This window comes from Symphalangus syndactylus, chromosome 4, assembly GCF_028878055.3.
Source record: "Symphalangus syndactylus isolate Jambi chromosome 4, NHGRI_mSymSyn1-v2.1_pri, whole genome shotgun sequence".
NCBI classification, from domain to species: domain Eukaryota; kingdom Metazoa; phylum Chordata; class Mammalia; order Primates; family Hylobatidae; genus Symphalangus; species Symphalangus syndactylus.
Window position 1 is genome coordinate 69289951 of NC_072426.2, and position 21434 is coordinate 69311384.

Below are 21434 nucleotides of genomic sequence, written 5' to 3' on the forward strand. Positions count from 1 at the left end.
AAACAGAAAAGGAGCCTACAAAAGATGGGCTGACTTTTCTGCAGCCTGAGAACCAGGGCCAGACTCCAGGTTTAGATTAATCAGAAAGAGGAAAAATAACAAATCTGTGCTAACACTATTTCACCATCAAGGAAACCTACAAGCATCAGGATGTAGAAAGTGTTTACTAATATGTTTCCTTATAGTTGATAGGTCCTATGTAGATTCAGTGAAAAATCATCTTCCTTAATTTCTGCGCATTACACAAGGACAACCAAGTAATTGTTCCTACTTGATTGCTCAAGACATCATTTCTCAATTATTAAAAAGACATACTTTTGGCCAGGCACAGTGGCTCATGCCTGTAATCCCAGCACTTTGGGAGGCCGAGGCGGGCGGATCACTTGAGCTCAGGAGTTCCAGACCAGCCTGGCCAACATGGCAAAACCTTGTCTCTACTAAAAATACAAAAATTAGCGGGGTATGGTGGGGGGCACCTGTAGTCCCAGCTACTAGGGAGGCTGAGGCAGGAGAATCACTTGAACCTGGGAGACAGAGGTTGCAGTGAGCCGAGATTGCACCACTGCACTCCAGCCTGGGCTACAGAGAGAGATTCCGTCTCACAAAAAAAAAAAAAAAAAAAAAAAAAAAAAGACACACTTTTGCTATATCCATTCTTATGGGAATTACATTCAATTGCACTATAATCTCCTTGAATTAACAAAATGGGACAATGTTTCAAAAGATTCTTTTTACTCTAAACCATTTGAGAATATTTCTAAAGCCATTAATTTCACAAACTAGCCAAGATTACTGAGAAAAATCATAGCTGTACAAGTTCTGAAAATCTTGCTGAATATAACTATCTTGTGGTCCAAGGGCTGTATTTCTTTGCCTGAACCCCTGAATTATAAATGGCTATAAAAAGAAAAGAAAGAAAAAGGCCCAACGAAATAAAAGGTTCCCACGTGAAAAGTAATGATGTTACATTGTAACAAACATTTTGGTGACTGGGATTACCTGAAACCTCTGGGCTTCCGCTCTGAAGCACTAATTTGCCAAAAGTATGGCAAATGCAACTCTTAAAACAGTACTGACTCATCCTGAGTTCATAGTTTGATCTTATCTATTTTAATATCAAGGAATCCAAGATTTGCTATACCTTATATCATAAATGAAAAGGAAATACTAATTACTTAAAACCTATTCAACAGAATTATCTTCAGTGTAAGTTTTAAGTATAATGCAGATAACCACAATATAGATTTATCTCAAAATGAAAACCTGGGCAGATGATATTTAACTGAGTAATTATGTTATCTGCACTCTAGATAGGAAGGGCTAAGAGGAAAAACAGGGAGAAACTTGCCATCTTACTCACCCACAGTGGAGTGCTGGCTATAAATCAAGTCAGCCTGCCCAAACACACACAGGATTTAATGACGACCTCAGTGAGAGCAGTTGAGTTTTATGCAGTAAGGAAATCTGCACAAAATTAAAGGGAAAACTATTGAGGCCCCACATGGATATAATCACTATGGGCTGTGGATGTGAAAATGATGCCATAATGGTGGGGGAGTAGGAGGATTCCAGCAGGAAGCTAATAATAAAAATACATTTGTTATAAAATGCAAACTAGAAGTTACTGAATTTCTAGCATTTTCCCCTGTTGTTCTCTAAATGTATGCACTCACTCTAACATAGTGCAAACATACTTTGAAAAAACAAATGTATAGAAAAGGGATAGGAACTCATCTTTTCTGTCACCCAGGATGGAGTGTAATGGCGCTATCTCAGCTCACTGCAACCTCTGCCTCCCAGGTTCAAGTGATTCTGCTGCCTCGGCCTCCCGAGTAGCTGGGATTACAGGTGCCCGCCACCACGCCTGACTAGTTTTTGTATTTTTAGTAGAGATGGGATTTCGCCATGTTGGCTAGGCTGGTCTCGAACTCTTGACCTCAAATGATCCACCCTCCTCGGCCTATCCAAAGTGCTGAGATTACAGGCGTGAGCCGCCTGGCCCACCTTCTTTTTTTTTTTTTTTTCCTGCAACGGAGTCTCACTGTCACCTAGGTTGGAGTGCAATGGCGCGATCTCGGCTCACTGCAACCTCTGCCTCCTGGGTTCAAGCGCTGGGTTCAAGCGATTCTCCTGCCTCAGCCTCCCAAGTAGCTGGGAATACAGGCACGTGCCACCACGCTCAGCTAATTTTTAGTAGAGACAGGGTTTCAACATGTTAGCCAGGATGGTCTCAATCTCCTGACCTCTTGATCCGCCTGCCTCAGCCTCCCAAAGTGCTTGGATTACAGGCATGAGCCACCGTGCCCGGCCCATCTTTTTCTTAATTCTACATATTTGTTACTGAAATATAGTTTCCTAGTCAATTTTAACAAACAAAATTTCAATCACAAAGTGCAGTGAAATACATATCAGGATCCAGGAGTGCCCTCAGATTTATGGACTAACTATGAATATTTCTAGTAGTCATTAGTGGTATCCTAAAAAGTTTGTAGAGAGGCACTGGGAGGTGAAGAGGAGAGGGAAGAGACCATAGTATGAGTGTTTTACTTCCTTTATACTTAGTGAAATACACTTCATATAAATCATCCTTTGGAGCTCATGAAATACCCTGAAAATTCTACTATCTGGAAAGACATACATGGCTAATTTTCTTTGCTCTGACAATCAGAACTGTGCCTACCTGAGGTCAACAGCATACTAGGAGTGTGAAAAGGGAAATTTTGGAATATGGAACAACTTTGGAGAGGGAATTTCTAGATTGGGAGGATATGAAGGCAGCAGCGGCTCAAATGGCAGAGAGAAAAGTTACCAAGGTCAAACACCACTACCCAGACACTTTCTATATAACAGACCTATGCAGATGCTGCAGCTAAACCATTAGGACTATTGCCCTGCAACTCCACATGGCCATACATTTTTAGTTTCAGGAAAAAAAAAAAAAAAAGCCTATTAATTCTAATACTAATATGAATTCCAATAACAGATTAAATGCACCCCCAGAAAAATACTCCAGCCAAGATTCTACTTCTAAGAATTTCACTGCAGACATAATTCACACAGGTATACAAATATATATATGTGCAAAAAAACTAAGCATCATTAGACAGGAAAAAAAAGTAATGACCTAAAATGTTCATCAATCAGGCAATGGTTTTAAAAAATAATAATAATGAAAAGTGGCACAGGGAGGAGGTTGGGATATAAAATTGGACTACGTTTTTAGGCTATAATCTTTCTACTTTTCTTATTTCACAACGAGTATTTATTCAAATCTTACTTATATAACTAAGAACAGAAAAATCATACATTCTATTAATCTTTTAAAATTCAAATGGCAATCATGGCCCACAGTTCCACTGTAAGTCTCTAAGCCTATTTAATCTATCATTGTATGTAATCCGTTTATATGAGAATCTGTGTGTCTTTCTCCTCCATTAGACTATAAATTCCTTAAGAACCAAGACAAATAATAAGTCATCTTCCCCCCATGCCCAGCACAGAGATGCTCATTCAATGTATGCTGAGTAAATGAAGAGACAAATTCGTATTTGATCTAAGCCTCTCTGCAGGTAACCACAGTTGGCTACAGTCATGATTACAAGTGCTCTGAATTATGCCAGCCTGACCCACAGAAAGGAGAAAGATGGTTCTCAGAAACAGCATAAGTTTCAACATATTCCACAATCCCTGAGAAGGTTCTAGGCTATCTACATCAAACCTATCCCTTTCCAAGATCACCCACAGATTAAAACCAATGACAGCAGTTGAGATGTCACAGTACTAAAAAGCAACAAGTGCAATTCAGCGTTTCATGTCATGACATGAATTGGAAATAATATCATTTGTCTGGTGCCTGGGAGGGAAGGTCTGAGCTTGGTGAAACCAATCAAGTATGTCTTCCTTACATTCTTTAATTATGATAAGGAAACTGAAAACCAACATATTAAGGAAGATATTAAACACAGAATTTATATAAAACTCCCAAAGAAAACCTTCTCAGATATCTTCATAGAAAATAAAGCTTGTTTCCATGAATGTAACTCTTTTTTATAACAGGTTCTATGTCTGTAATAGCTACATGCAATTCCTGATCAATACAATGTGATATCTCCACATTTCTGATGAACCCCCATCAACATTAAATTTTGTTTGTTAATGGAGGCTCTGTTTTGGCTTCTCAATGAGAAAAGGGCAGACATTCTGTGGGGAGTAAATATAATCATTTCTAGGTAAGGTATTACAGTCCTGTGCTGACACCTTACAGTACACAAATAACCAAAACATACACATCTGCAGAACTTGACAATATTGAGTATTTATGCAGCTATCATTTCACTTAACCCACATCCTCTAAGGTAGGTTACACCTCCATTCCATCCTTCCTATCCCAGATTCTATAATAAGGGGACAGACACAAGGCTAGAACCCGATTGTTCCTTCCACTTCATCACACTCCTGTCCCCTTTTCAAGTAGAGTCAAGCTGAGACCACCAAGAAGACAAGAAAGGTTAAAAAAAAAAAAAAAAGGCATTGCTGCTATTAATACCAAAAGTCTACAGTTTGCCTATATATACAACTATCTGGTATATTTCCTATTATACTTAGGACTGATAAAATATAAATAACATATTAAATATTACATATATATATATATATATTTTTTTTTTAGACAGAGTCTCACTTTGTCACCCAGGCTAGAGTGCAGTGGCACAATCTCAGCTCACTGAAAGGTCAGCCTCCCAGGTTCAAGCAATTCTCTTGCCTCAGCCTCCCAAGTAGCTGGGATTACAGGCATGCCCCATCACGCCAGACTAATTTTTATATTTTTAGTAGAACTGGAAAACATCATTCTCAGTAAACTATCGCAAGGACAAAAAACCAAACACCGCATGTTCTCACTCATAGGTGGGAATTGAACAGTGAGAACTCATGGACACAGGAAGGGGAACATCACACTCCAGGGACTGTTGTGGGGTTGGGGGAGGGGGGAGGGACAGCATTAGGAGATATACCTAATGCTAAATGACGAGTTAATGGGTGCAGGAAATCAACATGGCACATGGATACATATGTAACAAACCTGCACGTTGTGCACATGTACCCTAAAACCTAAAGTATGATAAAAAAAAAAAAAAAAAAGAAACAGGGTTTCACCATGTTCACCAGGCTGGTCTTCAACTCCTGACCTCAAATGATCTGCCCACCTCAGCCTCCCAAAGTACTGGGATTACAGACTTGAGCCACCGCGCCTGGCCTAAATATGTATTTAAATAAAATATATTACATTTTACTCCTATTAGTTTTACTAAATGGCAATTACAGGTATCCAAAGAACATTTACTGAGCAACCACCAGGCACTATGCTAGAATCAGAGATATCACAGTGTATCTCCTGTCTCTACTCCTGTGGAGTGGGAGAGAGAGCTCTCCACACAGTGGAAAAACAGAAATCCCTATTTCTGTGAAAACACCAAGTTATTACTGCACTAAACAGCTGCTACAGGGAAAAAAGAAAGAGCCTTTGTGTAACATGTCACAGAACTTTTACTCAGAGAATGAGAAGGCTCAGGACTCAAACTTACAGGTGAAACTGCACCTCTAATGTAGACAGCCCACCACCATTCATCCTCCACTAGGTTTTTTTTTTTTTAACTCAAATATATTAACGAAGTTAAACAGAAACAACTATTTATTAGTCACTTAAATGAGTAGTTCTCGAACGTTTGATCATTCATATGCCACCCTCACAATTTTTACACTACATACAAAACTACTTTTTTACTTAACATTTTTCTTACACAGAGTTATTTTATTTAAATACCTATTTTAGACTCTATTTAAACACTACAGTGAGGCCAGGCGCAGTGGTTCACACCTGTAATCTCAGCACTTTGGGAGGTCTAGGCCAGCGGATTGCTTGAGGTCAGGAATTCGAGCCCAGCCTGGGCAACATGGTGAAACCCCATCTCTAATAAAAATATAAAAAGTTAGCCAGGCGTCATGGTGCACACCTGTAGTCCCAGCTACTAGGGAGGCTGAGGAGGGAGAATCACTTGAGCCCAGAAGGTGGGATTGCACCACCACTGCAGTGAGCCAAGATTGCACCACTGCACTCCAGCCTGGGTGACAGAGAGAGAGACTCCATCAAAAAGAAAAAGAAAAAGATGGGGGGAAGGGGGAGGGAGAGGGGAGAGAAGAGAAGGAGGCAGGGAGGCAGGAGATGAGTTAGTTATGTTTTCTAATATGCATGAAAATAAAAGCATATGGGGCAGGTGCAGTGGCTCATGTATGGAATCCCAGTACTTCAGGAGGCTGAGGTAGGAGAATCACTTGAGCCCAGGAGTTCTAGACCAGAGCCTGGGCAACATGGCAAAATCCCATCTCCACAAAAAATACAAAATTTAGCCAGGCACGGTGGTGTGCGTCTGCAATGCCAATTACTCAGGAGGCTGAGGTGGGAGGATCACCTGAGTCCAGGAAGTCAAGGCTGCAGTGAGCCATGATTGTGCCACTGCACTCCAGCCTAGGTGACAGAGCAAGACTCTGTCACTCTGTCCCCCATAAAAAGAAAAGCATAGTGCTTAAAACAAAAACTCTTCATTAGAATACTTCAGAAATAACCCTGTATGTCCATACTTAGGAAACACTGATATTTAACAAAACAAACAAAAACACAGAAAACACTATATTAGCAGCTATTTATAAATACTGTTGCAATAATTTCATGGCATTATTATCATCAACATATTTGAGTCCATCCCTCTTTCTACTTGTTAATTAATACATGCTTAATTATCTAAAAAGTATTCAATCATTTCCAGTGGCAATTCATCCATTCCAGTCTCCCTGGCTCTCTATAAATGATCTATGTATTATATTATGTATTAGTCTACATCTATGCATTAGTTAATGATCTGAAGCAGTTATACAAATCTTCTTTATACCTACAGACTATAAATGGTTCTTTCCTTCAATCACTTGTCAAGATAAAGAAATCTAAAACATATAAAAATACCAGAGACTATATTTAACTATGTTCTAACCAAATAGTATGTTTCTGGCCAGGCATGGTGGCTCATGCCTGTAATCCCAGCACTTCAGGAGGCCAAGGTGGGTGGATCACCTGAGTTCAGGAGTGAGACCAGCCTGACCAACAGGGCAAAACCCTGTCTCTACTAAAAATATAAAAATTAGCCAGACATGGTGGCACGTGCCTGTAGTGCCAGCTACTCAAGAGGCTGAGACAGGAGAATCGCTCGAACCTAGGAGGCGGAGGTTGCAATGAGCCAAGATCGTGCTGCTGCACTCCAGCTTGGGTAACAGAGTGAGACTCAATCTCAAAAAAAAATTTTTCTTTTAAATAGCATGTTTCTTCTGGTACAATTTAAAGTGAAAGTGAAAAGGCTCTGTTTTCTACATGATACATTTCAACTCAGTGTGAGTTGATTTATTTTATGCCCAATTGTTGTTAGAGAAGGAGTTTAAATGGTTTTTCCAAGTATGTAAGGTGCCTACAAAATTATACTATAAAATTTATTCTTTAATAGCCTAGTTCTTTACCAAAGCAATTAGTTTTCTTAAGTCACTCCAGCAAATCACAAAGCCAGATGGGTCCCCAATTCAATCAATAATCTTTCAACTAAGAAAAATTGCTTTTTATCTACTTTGTCTCTATAGTTCTCTTTCCAGAATTAACCATTTTGGCAGCGATGTATGCTTGTTAGCAAAAGTAGTTCCTACACACAGGTGAGAAAACACAGAATTAACTGTGAACACTTTCCTTCCTAGCAAGGTAAGCAGAACACTGAACCATGACTTAACGAAAGACTGCCCAAGTCATTCACTGGGGTGGAACCCTATGGTGTTTATCACAAACATACTTCCTACCAACACGGTGGCTTTGCGCTCCATTGGCCAGTGCTTTTTATATTGAAATGAGTCAAAGACCAGATCCAGCGCAGTCACCGTAGTTCCACTAAGATTTAAGCGAGGCAAACCATTGTCCCTGCCATTCTATCCTAAACGTGGTCATAAGAGGGACAGCAGAGAAAGCCACAGTACTTATCCAAGGTTGCAACACCTCCACTCTTCCGCTGACCTCCAAATACATACCTAGGCAGCACAGCCTTCTCCATCAGGTGACCCCAGAGTACACAGAGTGTGGATATCAGACACACCCCAATGACAATGACGTAGAACACCCTCCAATGTAGTACAAGAAACTGTCTGATCATACAATATACTCACAAATACATTTCTCTATCCTGAGAGAGAGACTGGTTTATCTCACTTTCTATCTCTCCATTTATAATTTTTGGCCAGGTGCCAATGGCTCATGTCTGTAACCTCAACACTTTGGGAGGCCGAGGCAGGAGGATTGCTTGAGCCCAGGAGCTCGAGATCAGCTTGGGCAACATAACAAGATCCCATTCTCCACGTTTTTAAAAAAAGAAAAAAATAGGCTGGGCATGGTAGCTCAAGCCTGTAATCCCAGCGCTTTGGGAGGCCGAGGTGGGTGGATTGCTTGAGGTCAAGAGTTCAAGGCCAGCCTGGCCAACATGGTGAAACCCCATCTCTACTAAAAATACAAAACATTAGCCGGGCGTGGTGGCGCACGCCTGTAGTCCCAGCTACTTGGGAGGCTGAGGCAGGAGAATCACTTCAACTCGGGAGGCGGAGGTTGCAGTGAGCTGAGATTGCACCACTGCACTCCAGCCTGGGCGACAGAGCAAGACTCTGTCTCAAAAAAAAGAAAAAGGAAATAAATAAATAAATAAATTTTATATATATATTTTTTTTCTTTTTTTTTTTTTCTTCATCATGTTGGCCAGGATGGTCTCGCTCTCCTGATCTTGTAATCCACTGGCCTCGGCCTCCCAAAGTGCTGGGATTACAGGCGTGAGCCACCGTGCCCAGCCAATAATATAATTTTTGACTGAACTAGTAATTTATAATGAAACTAACAGTATATCCCAAAGACGCACAATGCATTAAGCCAGTAACTGCAAGTCCTTTTAAAAAGTTGTCATACATAGTTTAGGTTACTACACAGGTGTCATAAATAATACTCTAGTATAAATGGCCTTTGGCCCTTTGGGAGCCATAGACATTTTTTAATCTGATGAAAACTATGGATCCTTTCTTTCCTAAGAAACATTCGCTAGTTACACAAAAAGCTGCACCTATTCTAAACAGGTTGTACATTCATTAGACTCTAAAGTCCAATCATGTACCCAGCTCAGGAACTCTTACTTTAGTGGCTTGAGGAGACTAATACAATGCTAAATCTCACATTTAGCCAGACACAGTGGCTCACGCCTGTAATCCCAGCACTTTGGGAGGCCGACGTGGGCAGATCATTTGAGGTCAGGAGTTAGGCATGAGCCTGACCAACATGGTAAAACCCCATCGCTACTAAAAATAAAAAAATTAGCCAAGAGAGGTGGCGTGTGCCTATAATCCTAGTTACTCAGGAGGCTGAAGCATGAGAATCGCTTGAACCCAGGAGGTGGAGGCTGCAGTGAGCCGAGTTCGCACCACTGCACTCCAGCCTGGGCATTGGAGCGAGACTCTGTTTCAAAAAAATAAAATAAAATAAAATAAAAATAAATCTCACATTTAAAAAGAAACATAATGAATCTACCTGCACTCAGGTGTCTAAGTACCTGACCACATATAAATCAGAGGCAATTATAAAATATTTTAAAGAAAACCCAAATTTCTCTGGTGGTAGTGTATTCAAATAGCTTTCATCTAAATACACTGAATGAAAGGGCCACTACCATCTGGTAGTAGCCAATCTTGAATTTAAGAAATGAAGAATGTGACCTGATGGGCCTGGGGAGGGTGAAGTCACAAGGTTTGAAGCTGTGTTTGCATAGTTCTGCAAATAAATATTCAGAACACGGAAACTGTTCATGTCAAACAAAGGAGGTGGGGTATCATGGAAGGGATAAAGCCCCAAAAGTGTCCCCCGACCTTGATCCACCACTGCCAGTTGGATCTTAAAAGTACTACAGAGCTACATTTTTCCCATCAATGTGGATTGTGATGAAAAATTGAATTGGCTCATGAGCCATATACAGAAGACTTCTAAAATCAACACTGAAGTGTTTCCCTTTCTCAGGATTTGGCTGTGAAGCGTGACCAAGCAGCCAGGAGGAAGGCGAGGGATCTTGGAGCTGGCCCACGATCCGCAGACAGGAAAGGATGGCAGGGGAGGGGCAGAGAGGAGCGGGCTATCTCAGCTCAGAAGCAGACGGAGGAGCTGCAACTGAAGGCACCAGGTGAAACATCCGACACATGTGGAAACCTTAGTGGTGATGCAGGCAACAGCAGGTACCAGAATTTCCAAGACACAGGAATAGTATCCAAATCTCACAGATGGAAGAAAGCAGTGGGAAGTCTGGCAGCTTGGGAGTCAGGTAGGGAGAGTGTTCTACTCCATACCCAATTCCAGAGGCAGAGCTTCAATCCCCAGAAAAAAGAAAGTTTGAGAGATAGGCACAGTTTCAGGAACCAAATAAAAAGCCCCATTCTAGGCCAGGTACAGTGGCTCATGCCTGCAATCCCAGCACTTTGGGAGGCTGAGGCAGGATGATCGCTTGAGGCCAAGAGTTGGAGACCAGCCTGGACAACATAGGGAGACCCTGTCTCCACAAAAAAATTCTGAAAATTAACCAGGAAGGATGGCACTCACCTGCAGTCCCAGCTACTTGGGAGGCTGAGGTGGGAAGATGGCCAGGAGTTCAAGGTTACAGTGAGCTATGATTGCACCACTGCACTACAGACTGGGTGGCATAGTAAGACCCTGTCTCTTTTTTTTTAAGTCTCACTTTAGCTAAAAATTGGGGCAAAGAGCAGCAACAGGGACAAAGAGGAGCACCAGAGCCAGGAATGACTGGCAACAAAAATAAGGAAAAATGCAAGAAATCTAGTGCCCAGCCCTGAGACCACAGATCCTCAGGATGGGGCGCCGGTGGACCAGAAACCCCACCACATGAGGAGGCTGCACTTTAAATTCGACCGTCCTGGTGTCTGCCTTGGTCACAAAATTAGAGTGCAGATAAGCAACACAGACACCAGCCCTGGCCTCAGGGAGGTTTTCTTCTTTTTTTAATAAAATATAATCTCAAACAATCAAAGAAAAAGACAGAAAGTCTGACTGAAGAGCCCAAGCATTAATTTCCACCATCTCTCAACAGCTTGAGCAAACATATGGAAGTGGGAAGCACAGAGCATGTGAAGGAAACTGTTTATTACAGTTGGGATAAAATAAAAGGTAAGTGTTGGAATGAAAGAATGATTTCCAGTGCTGGCCTCAGGATTTTATGGTGGCAGTGGGTAAAAAGGACATGTTCAAAATGGTGTCTTGGAAGATTAATTCACCAGTACCATCTTAGAAGCCAAGGAAGAGAGACTTTCAGGAAGAAGGCATAATCCTCATCTCCAAATGCTGTTGATATTGAGAAATATAAAAATACTAATTAGAAGGCATCCTCTCTACCAGTTTCATTAGTGGAGATTGTAGGGTAGATAGACAGGACAAGGGCAGAATCAATTCAAGAGATAGAACAGTACTCAGGATGCACCTCCCATTGAGGAAGTTATGTATAAAAAGAGACAACAGATAGGTCCCTGAGTTCCCATCAGAGGTATTGCTTTTACTGTTGTTGCTGCTGCTATTTTTAAAAACAGGTAGACCTGAGTCAACAGGTTAAAGATGCAAAAATGAGAAGGGGTAATTGATAAAGAATGTTTAAAAGAACAGAATTATGAGCTCAGCTCATATCAAAATGCATTTACGCTGGGCATGGTGACTCACGCTTGTAATCCCAACACTTTGGGAGGCCAAGGTGGGGGGACTGCTTGAGCTCAGGAGTTCGAGACCAGCCTGGGGAACTTGATGAAACCCCATCTCTACAAAAACTGCAAAAATTAGCCAGGCATGGTGGTACATGCCTGTAGTCCCAGATGCTTGGGAGGCTGAGGTGGGAAGATTGCTTGAGTCCAGGGGGTCAAGAATGCAGTGAGCCAAGATTGTGCCACTGCATTTCAGCTTGGGCAACAGTGTAAGATCCTGTCTCCCCACCCCGCCCCCAAAAAATGCCTTTACATCTTAAAAAAAAATTCCACTTTGAATCTCTTTTTCCAACAAATGGTTTCTCAGTGTAAAATGTCTATAAATTATTCAGTGTTGATAACGTGTCTGTTCCATTGTTCAATAACCAAGAAATACATATCACAGCTTTTTTAACTTTATCGAGTTAATAAATTTTGGCACAAACTGTGCTTTCTTTTAATGAAATCCAATAAGCAGAGTAAGTGCAGAGGAAAGGGAAAGAATGGGTTTTAGGATTATCCAGACCTGGGTTTAAATTATATTTTTAAGAGCAATAAAACTACATTATTGCTTGAATACTTAGGTAAGCGTAAGTACTTACATGCTAAGGGATTTACAAGACTCTCATCTGACCTTCACAAGGGCCTTCTGTTTTGTTTTGTTTTGTTTTGGAGACAGGGTCTCACTCTGTCACCAAGGCTGGAGTACTCAGGAGGCTCACTGCAATCTCTGCCTCCCGAGTTCAAGCGATTCTCCTGCCTCAGCCTCCCTAGTAGCTGGGATTACAGGCACCCACCACCGCGCCCAGCTAATTTTTGTATTTTTAGTAGAGACGGGTTTTCACCATGTTGGTCAGGCTGGTCTCAAACTCCGGACCTCAAGTGATCCACCCCCCTCAGCCTCCCAAAGTGCTGGAATTACAAACGTGAGCTACTGCGCCCAGCCCACAAGGGCCTTTTCAATTTAGAGGTTCAATAATTTACCCAAGTTAGTAAAGAAGTAGAGCAGGGATCTGAACTTGAGCCTGACTCTAAAGAGAAATGCTTTCACGGTCCTCAAATTGTAACGTCAAGCTCTGCCACCTCCCGCAACTTCTGCGCTTCAGGTCCTCATAACATATGGTTTTGCCATGAAGAATTAGAAGGAAAAAGTTAACATATGAGGCAGAAGGATCTCTTGAACTCAGGAGTTGGAGGCTGCAGTGAGCTATGATCGCGCCACTGTACTCCAGCCTGGGTGACAGAGTGAGACCCTGACTTTAGACAAAGAAAAAAGAAAAAAAAAAATGAATACATGGATAACACAACAGAGAGAAGGTCCTCAATAGATGCTGGTTTCCTTGTCTCCTTCCTGTTTCATTTTTGTAATCACTTTCTTAAAACCTTGCTCTTTCTAAGCTATGGTGCTGTCTCTTCTATGTCCCTCTGATACCGTATGTGTACCCCAGTCAGCACTCTGTCCCCATGTTATAATTGTTAGCTTGTCTGTTTCTCAATAGTCAGTAAACTCTTCAAGAACCAAAGCCTTTGAGCATCATTAACTTTATGTCTCTAGTTTCCAGTGCATCTGGCACGCAGTAAGTGCTCAATAAGTGTTTCTTGTTTCAACTAATTCTGGTTAGTATTTAATCCAAGTGTGCTATCTGCTTAGGTTGCCTCTAAAACCTTAGTCACTAGGCCCATCAACATTGTCCCAGATGTCAAAGAGCTAAGGTATGCCGTGTGCCATCTGTTCTGCCATATGCATTAGCTCAGGGGCCTAGAAACTACAGCAAGTTGGCCCACCACCTGTTCCTATAAATAAAGTTCCACTGAAACACAGCCAAGTTCATTCACTTATATATTGTCTACGGCTGCTTTTATGTTACAATGGCAAAGTGGAATATTTGAAGCAGAGACCACTGGACCTGCAAAGCTTAGTACATTGCTATCTGGCCTTCACAAAAAAATATTTGCTAACCTCTGCATTAGTTGGATCCATTCAGTAAGTTAACAAATATTAGAATATTTACTATGAGGCAACTGCTGCCTTTAGATGCTGGGTATAGTGTGGTGAACAAAACAGGCACATCCCTGACCTTCACAGAGCTTATAATCTAGCAAGCAAAAAAGACAACACACTCAGGTAGTCAAATAAATAAACAAAGAAGCAATAAATACCACAGGTTGAGCATCTCTAATACAAAAATCTGAAATCCAAAATGCTCCAGAATCCAAAATTATCAACATGATTCTTAAAGGAAATGGTCACTAGAGCATTGCAGATTTTGGATTTTCAGATTAGGGATGCTTGAGCAATTGGTATAATGCAAATATTCCAAAAGAAAAATAAAATAAAATCCAGAACACTTCTGGTCCCAAGCATGTCAGATAAGGGATACTCAACCTGTATAAAATGTGATAAACATGGTAAAAGAAAAGTAGTTAATACTATTTGAAAGAATAACAAGCCAGGCACGGTGGCTCACACCTGTAATTCCAGCACTTCGGGAGGCTGAGGCAGGTAGATCACTTGAGGTCAGCAGTTTGAGATCAGCCTGGGCAACACGGCGAAACTCCATCTCTACCAAAAATACAAAAATTAGCCGGGCGTGGTGGTGCATGCCTGTAATCCCAGCTATTCGGGAGGCTAAGGTGGGAGAATAGCTGGGACCTGGGAAGTTGAGGCTGCAGTGAGCAGTGAAGTACCACTGTACTCCAGCCTGGATGACAGAGAGAGACCCTGTCTCAAAAATAAATAAATAAAATTAAATTAAATAAATGAAGAATAATAAATGTGAGTAGAGAGGAGGCGTACTCTATATTGGGTAGAAGGTGAAGTTTCTCTAAGCATGTGCAATTAAACTCAGCCCTGAATCACTGTGGGGCAGGGAACCGCCATGTGAGAGGCAAGGGCATCCAGCAGAAGGTACAAGAAGAATTCAGGCTGGGAAGAAGGAAAGAGCCCATTATGTTCCAAAGAAGATGCGGCTGGAACAAAATGAGCCAGAGAAATTCTGATAAAGAAGGAACTGTAGGCAAGGGTTACATCATAGAGTACATTGTAAGCCACTTTAAATCTGAATTTTAATTTTTACATTTTTAAAAACCATTTTTATTATAAAGACAATCAGGGGCCGGGTGCAGTGGCTCATGCCTGTAATCCCAGCACCTTGGGAGGCCAAGGCAGGCGGATGACTTGAGGTAAGGAGCTCGAGAACAGCCTGGTCAACATGGTGAAACCCCGTCTCTACTAAAAATACAAAAGTTACCTGGGTGTGGTGGCGCATGCCTGTAATCCCAGCTACTCAGTTGGCTGAGGCAGAAGAATCATTTGAACATGAGAGGCAGAGGAGATTGCAGTGAGCCGAGAATGCACCACTGCACTCCAGCCTCGACGACGGAGTGAGACTCTGTCTCAGAAAAAAAAAGACAATTGTAGAAAATGGGGCTAATCGGCCGGGCGCAGTGGCTCACGCCTGTAATCCCAGCACTTTGGGAGGCTGAGACGGGCGGATCACAAGGTCAGGAGATCGAGACCATCTTGGCTAACACGGTGAAACCCTGTCTCTACTAAAAATACAAAACATTAGCCGGGCGTGGCGGCAGGCGCCTGTAGTCCCAGCTACTCGGGAGGCTGAGGCAGGAGAATGGCGTGAACCCAGGAGGCGGAGCTTGCAGTGAGCTGAGATCGCGCCACTGCACTCCAACCTGGGGGACACAGCGAGACTCCGTCTCAAAAAAAAAAGAAAATGGGACTAATCAGGCGTGGTGGTGGGCACCTGTAGTCCCAGCTACTCAGGAGGCTGAGGCAGGAGAACGGCATGAACCCAGGAGGCAGAGCTTGCAGTGAGCCGAGATCGCACCACTGCACTCCAGCCTGGGCGACAGACCGAGACTCTGTCTCAAAAAAAAAAGAAAAAGAAAAAGAAAATGGGGCTAATATTATAGACTCATGAAACTACTCTTCCTTCAGGAATATTCATGAATATATACAGCAAATCCACCTGTAATTACATACACATTTCACTCAAAAGTAAGGACTTTCTTTTCCCATAACTATTTCTACTTCCTTAAACATTTTGATTACTTATGACTGAAGCCATGGATTCGGTGTGATATAAATACTTTACGTTTCTAAAACCCTGTTCATCTGATTGATGTAGGACCTTTGGGAGAGGCAGGTGAGGAATGTGCCCTGCTATCCTAATCCCATTGCTCCAGCAAAGAATAGAAAAGGGGAACAAATTAGCTCACTCAATGCCATAGCCTCAATGCCCAGACAGTGATGACAACAGTGAATGCTCAACAAACTGAGGTCAATTTTAACTCAATTCTCTTCTAATCTAGTCCAACCTTGCATAAGCATAAATTGGGGAGTAATTATGTCCCCAAACTCTTCAGCTATTACCACAAAAGAAGCCAATCCATCGTCATTCTAAAGTAAATCTCCACCAACATTAAATCTTCAATTAGCCAGAGAACTTCATCTTCACGGTTTGAATATTTGTTTTTATCTTTTTTTTTTTTTAAGAGATGAGATCTTGCTCTGTCACCCAGGCTGGAGTACAGTGGCATGATCAAAGCTCACTGCAGCCTCCAACTCTTGGCCTCAAGTGATCCTCCCAGCTCAGTCTCCCAAGTAGCTGGGACTAGAGGCACGCACCACCACACCCAGCTAATTTTTTTTACTTTTTTTAGAGATGGGGTTTCACAATGTTGTCTAGGCTGGTCTCTAATTCCTGGCCTCAAGCGATCCTCTTGCCTCAGCCTCCCAAGTACAATGTTTGAATATTTTAAACATAAAATTAATAAGTAGTACTTCAAAGTACATAAGATTAGATCATTTTCCTTCAAACTTTGATGAATGGATAGTGCTTAAGATCAGGGTATTCTGCAAAGTCAGGATATTAGGACAGAAAGAGACCTGAGTTGGAGTTAGGGAATGTGGAGTCTAGATCTGGTTTTACTGGTTCTGTTAAAAACAGCAACATGGCTGCAGCCAGTCCCAGAAGCCCCTAGGCCTCTGGGTGTCCCCGAACCAGATGATTCCCAAGACCCCACTACAGCTTCACATGCAATGACTTGTAGGCTGGTAAATGCCACGAGACTGAGATGGCGAGTTAGAAGAGTAACAAGGTTCAAGGGTGAAGAGGTGTTTGACACAGTCCTTAAGGAATGGGAAGATTTTCACAGGCATAAAGCTAAGGTCAAGGCAAATCTCAGCAGAGGGAATTGCTGACTATGCTTTCATTCAGCAAAACATCACAGTGGTTCTCCTCTAACGCCTAATACGTGGACATGGTTATAATCACAATACACAGCAGCCCAGCAGTTCAGAAGCTTTAAATCATGTTTAAAACTATTGTTTTAATTGGAGGGGAGTAGGAGGATGCCAGAGCAGTGGCACCCACCCGTAGTCCCAGTTTCTTGGCAGACAGAGGCAGGAGGATCACTTGAGCGCAGGAGTTCCAGACCAGCCTGGGCAACATAACAAGACTATCTCTTTAAAAAAAAAAAAAAAAAAAAAGTGGCAGGGGAAGAGGGGAGCTGGGGAGGGGGCGCAATCTACATCTAGTGCTGGGTGGGAAAAGGCATGTGTGCCTACTTCAGTTCTATCTGCAGTGCCTTTTCAACGTCAATGCCCTCTATCCTCGTTTTCTTAAACATGCAGTAGGAAATGGAAGCAAAATATTTATTGTTAAAAATGCGTGAAAATGTTAAAATGTCTTTGGGGAACTTATTAAATCAGAGTTCATCAGAAACCTCTGGCTGTAATGCTTAGGCTGCTGTTTTTGAAGAGTCTTGAAGTCTGAGAGCTCTTTCTGAAGACCACGGTTCTTTGAAATAGCGCATGTTGCCTTTCCTCCAGGGACATTAAATGATGATGGGATCTCTCAGTGGGACTGCCCCAGCCATTTTTTTTTTGGACTTTTTAGTACAGTAGTAAGCTAAATAAGTAGCTGGTGGTGTCCACTGATCTAGACCCATAATAATTACAGGCAGAACTGTTTTACCTTGTCATGACCAGCAACTGGTGTGTTTTAATTTTTTTAAGAATTGTATCAATCGAAATGGTTTGTGTGCATAATTCGAAACAACACAAGAGGTCCCAAATATGGTTTCTATGCAAAAGGAAGTTAGGTATTTGCAATGTATCTTTCCATCTTTGCAGATGTGCTGCCTATCTTTTTGGAAGGAGCAGAGAAACCAGAGGAATATTTCATTTAAAGTCAGACAACAGTCACATGCTCTGAAAAACATTTGTTTTACTTGAGAAGAAAAAATATTAAGTGGTGGGGTCACAGGATTTATAACACCATTACAGGATTTCTGGAGTATTAGCCATCGCAACACCCACTAATATCACACCAGCTAAAAATTCAGCAAAAGCTTGTTGGTATGCCAATCAAATATGACATAAAGACACTGTTCTCTTGCTAATCCGGCTTGATGCAGGAGCACAATTTGAAATACCTTGTCTAATGTGTGAACTGCAGATCCTTCAGGCACTCCTCCCTAAATATTGCTTCTTTCAGGCAAGACTTCATTAATTTTGAAAGGTAGGGAGCCCTGTTTGTACTCCCTGGGAAATGTCTGGAGAGTACCTATTTGAAATTCATAGATATATAGACAGATCCAGCTGCCTTAACATGCAGTCTAAGGGCAGTTAAGATTCTTCTGTGAGGCCGGGCGCAGTGGCTGTAATCCCAGCACTTCAGGAGACTGAGGCAGGTGGATCACGAGGTCAGGAGATCTAGACCATCCTGGCTAACACGGTGAAACCCTGTCTCTACTAAAAATACAAAAAATTAGCCAAGCATGGTGGCACGTGCCTGGAGTCCCAGCTACTTGGGAGGCTGAGGCAGGAGAATCACTTGAACCTGGGCGGCAGAGGTTGCAATGAGCTGAGATCATGCCACTGCACTCCAGCCTGGGTGACAGAGCGAGACTCCGTCTCAAAAAACAAACATGCTGCTATAAAGACACATGCACACGTATGTTTATTGCGGCACTATTCACAATAGCAAAGAGTTGGAACCAACCCAAATGTCCAACAACGATAGACTGGATTAAGAAAATGTGGCACATATACACCATGGAATACTATGCAGCCATAAAAAATGATGAGTTCATGTCATTTGTAGGGACATGGATGAAACTGGAAAACATCATTCTCAGTAAACTATCGCAAGGACAAAAAACCAAACACTGCATGTTCTCACTCATAGGTGGGAACTGAACAATGAGAACTCATGGACACAGGAAGGGGAACATCACACTCCGGGGACTGTTGTGGGGTTGGGGGAGGGGGGAGGGACAGCATCTGGAGATATACCTAATGCTAAATGACGAGTTAATGGGTGCAGGAAATCAACATGGCATATGGATACATATGTAACAAACCTGCACATTGTGCACATGTACCCTAAAACCTAAAGTATAATAAAAAAGAAACAGAAAAAGGAAAAAAAAAAATGAGATAATGAAGCAAAAAAAAAAAAAAAGAAAACTTGATTTTTGTGAAAATTACTAATACATTGCAAAAAAAACAAAAAAAAGATTCTGGGGCACTTACAAGGATGCATATTTGAATAAAAAGCCAGCTCACTGCACCTTCTGAAAAGCTGAAGACAAGGTTCAATATTCTCCTCTGAAAATGAGGCAGACTAATGAATGATCAAGACCCAACATTCTAGTCCATAGAGTTTGACCATGAGCACTTAAGCCTGAAAAATACCTGAAGACTATTCACTCATCTTCAGCCAAACTAAAACGCACTTCTAGATTTGTGACTTAGATCAATGTTTCTTCCTGTTACATAAAACCAGGGAAAATTATTTGTAAAATATATACCAAAATGTGCTATTTACACAGGTGTGTCCAATTTGTGAAAATTCGTCAAGCTCTACACTTAAATGTGCACTTTTTGGCATGCATTTTACTTTTAATAGTTTTACTTATATCTGTACATATATTGTGTGTGCATATATAGTTATAGATGTAAGTATATAAAATAATAAATAGAGGTAATTCATTAAGGTATTGATAGACCCTCAATAATGAAAAGAAGTGCTTTTCATTGGGGCTTTTCATTTAATGGCTAGAAACATCTCTAGAAAGTAATTTCACTCCAGTAGCAATTGCTAATGAATAATCAACAGATACAGTTAATGACTCAGTCAACTAAATTTCACCTTTTCATTAACTGAGTTTTCATAAAGATTTGCTTGAATCTTAATTTTATATACACTGTTGATTTTTTAAAAATGTATATAAACTTTTAGTTTAAAAAAAACGAAATGGAACAGGAGGGGAAAAGTATATGTGGATACTGATGCCTGGAGATGTTGGAGTCATTTTTTAAATTTAATACACTTACTTATTAAGTCTTACTCGCCTGTTACTACTTCCTATGTAGAATAATGATTTTATTATAGACCAAGTAAAACAGCCCAAAATAGTTTTTTTGTTTGTTTGTTTTTGAGATGGAGTCTCACTCTGTCAGCCAGGCTGGAGTGTAGTGGCGCGATCTCGGCTCAATGCAACTTCCACTCCTAGGTTCAAGCGATTCTCCTGCCTCAGCCTCCCCAGTAGCTGGGATTATAGGCACACACCACCATACTGGGTTAATTTTTTGTATTTTTAGTAGAGATGGGGTTTCACCATGTTGGCCAGGCTGGTCTCGAACTCCTAACCTCAAGTGATCCACCCACCTCCCAAAGTTCTGGGATTACAGGCGTGAGCCACCACCCCGACCCCAAAATATTATTTTAAACCATAAACAGTATTAGCCAGTATTAACAGTCCAAAAGCAATCTGGAATCGTCTAAAAGAGACTGCAAGTCAACCTGCCCTAAATTAACCAGGAAGTCTTTTCCATATCTTATGGTACAATTACGAAAGAATTCTATCTAGAAAAAGAACACAGCCTAAAAAAGATTAAAGGCATTCAGATCAAGGTATTTTGTCAAGATTTCCTAGGTGTCCTCTTTATTGGTGCCGTTACAAGATAAGTGGAGACAGACATAAGCAATTGCTCAGCGTAGCCTCTCCTACAGAAGACTTACCTCAATGAGCTGAGAACATTCTACCCACTCTCACATTCCAGCTCACTCACCCATATGTACCTTCATGCTTAAGAGAAGCATTCAGAGACTATAAAAGCAAGGAACTTCTGCTACTTTAAGGCAAATTGCATCAAGAGGGATATCACAAAATGCAAACACGATGAAAGAATTTCCTATTCTTTGCAGAACGCAATTATTTTGCATTAACAATGTCAAGTTCTGCGTTCACTAGACCGCCCAGATTTTTATTCTTATCCCTGTATAAATAATCAAAGCTGCATATATCTCAGAATGTTGATTAGAAAATACTACAAGCCGGGCATGATGGTGCACACCTGTAGTCCCAGCTACTCAGGAGGCTGAGTTGAAAGGATCGTTTGAGCCCAGGAGCTCGAGTCCAGCCTGGGTAACATAGATACCATCTCTGAAACAAAACAAACAAACAAAGGCTGGGCACGGTGGCTCATGCCTATAATCCCAGCACTTTGGGAGGCCAAGGCGGGCAGATTTGTTGAGTCCAGGGGTTCGAGACCATCATGAAAC

At 41.5% G+C, this 21434-nt stretch overlaps 1 protein-coding gene across 8 annotated transcripts in view; it reads right to left on the minus strand.

Annotated features, from left to right (window-relative positions):
* The window catches only part of MPP7 (MAGUK p55 scaffold protein 7), a 256591-nt gene that overhangs the window by 205975 nt on the left and 29182 nt on the right, over nt 1–21434 (minus strand). For 3 of the 8 annotated variants that reach the window (XM_055275012.2, XM_063637312.1, XM_055275007.2), the window contains one exon: nt 1361–1464. The exons of 4 other annotated variants lie outside the window; for them this stretch is intronic. The gene's annotated coding sequence lies outside the window, so the exon portion shown is untranslated. Of the gene's footprint in view, nt 1–1360; nt 1465–11394; nt 11437–21434 lie in introns of those variants that run through there. One more of the 8 variants, XM_055275010.2, reaches the window with a different exon arrangement.